Source organism: Rhinopithecus bieti, unplaced genomic scaffold (genome assembly GCF_001698545.2).
Source record: "Rhinopithecus bieti isolate Rb0 unplaced genomic scaffold, ASM169854v2 scaffold_13349, whole genome shotgun sequence".
NCBI classification, from domain to species: Eukaryota; Metazoa; Chordata; class Mammalia; order Primates; family Cercopithecidae; genus Rhinopithecus; species Rhinopithecus bieti.
The window spans coordinates 2585661-2587391 of record NW_016807772.1 but is presented as its reverse complement, the minus strand read 5'-3'; positions in this window follow the sequence as shown (position 1 = coordinate 2587391).

Genomic DNA, 1731 nt, shown 5'->3' with positions numbered 1-1731 from the left:
TGGATCAAGTAACTCCACTCCTTCAGAAAACTTATTGTTAACAGTTTTATTACTCTCCTGTATTGAAAAACACTGTTGTGCAAAATTCACTATTTTCCTTAGGGGTGTTTTAAAGATATTGTCAACTGCATCCCATATCTCCTTTTTGTATTAGGGCCATGAGGAAAATATGCCTCTCAGGCCTCATTACTGGAAAACGCCTTGCTTAGGGCAGAACTGGTTTGTTTCTAATCTTGGAATTAGAAACAAATGAAACTTTGTTATTTTATTTATTTTTATTTATCTTTTTGAGCAGGGGTCTCACTATGTTGCCCAGGCTGGTCTTGAACTCCTGAGCTCATGTGATCTGCTCACCATGGCCTCTCAAAGTGCCGGAATCACAGGTGTGAGTCACCGCGCCCGGCCAAAACAGGCTGAAACTTACGTTGTTCCTTTTTCTCTTTTTACCTAGCTCCCAGGAAGCCCAAGGCCCAAACTGTGACTCATCTCTAGCACAGGATCTTTTAAACAGGAACTTGGTATTATCTTTTTTCTTGACTTTGTATTCTTCTTTTCCTGCTCTACCTCAATTTTTCCATTTAGTTTGTTTTATCCTATGGTACTACATGGTCCCTAGATTGCTTCAAATATATAGTTTCTGGAACTATATATTGTACATATTGCATCTTCTTACAATTTCATGTTGATTCCACCCTCCCTGCCCAATTACCCAATAATGTCAGCGTATTCATCTTTGTGTAAAAGTATTCACGTAAGTCATAGCAAGCCAATAGGACATACACATTCACAATACAGTCAAATCTGTAAATGCTGAAAACCAGAAAAAAAAAAAAAAGGAAAAAAAAAAGGTCATGATTTTTTTTTTGCCACCAGAGGTCTAATAACCAAAAAGTTATTAAACTGTTTCCTAACAGGAAGGAGAATCAACATTTATTTAGCACCAGCAGATGCCAGGCACATAACAGCAGCTCCATTTTTCAAAGCAAGCAGGAGGGGCATCTGCACATCTAACCTCTGGAAGAAGACACCAGAAACAGAATATTGGGGTAGGGGGTGCAGGGGTGGGTGGGGAAAGCCTGTCTGTCCCTTTTGTACCTTTTGAATTCTGTGAACTTGTCGACTACTAAAGAATAATTTAAAAAACGAAATGAAGAGATAAAAAACCACAGTAATGCTTTACTCTTTGACACAGTAAACTTTTTTCGCCAGCTTCTGATCCCAGAGTATGCACTGAAATAAACGCCTAAATGGAAAAGTTTCACCAGACACGCCGGGTCTTGGGAAAATGAAGTCCTCGTCTTACTCTCCACACTCCGGGGGCGAGGCTATTATTTAAAAGAAAAGCTTAAAAACTTAGGTCAAAATTGCCTGCAAGTAATAAGGAGAGGAAAAAAAAATCCGAAATGGTTTCCAGTTTGTTTTATTGGCAAGGACAGTCCGGGAGCAGCAACGTGTGCACCGCAGTCCGCTCCTCACCGCCAGCCACCAGCGCCGCGTCCACAACTTTCCACAACTCCAGGGCGGCCCGGGCGCCGGCTCCAGCGCTCGGGGATGCGCAGCGGGGAGGCCGGGCCAGGGTTCGAGCCCCGGGCGCCGTGTAGGGAGGCCCCTGCCCGGTCCGGCCCCACCGAATCGGAGGGCCTCGCAGCCGCCTCCCGGAGGGGCAGCGTCTTCGCGCCCAGCGCGCTCGGGGCGGCCGCGGCTGGGCGTGAGAGTCGCGTGGGGGCGGGG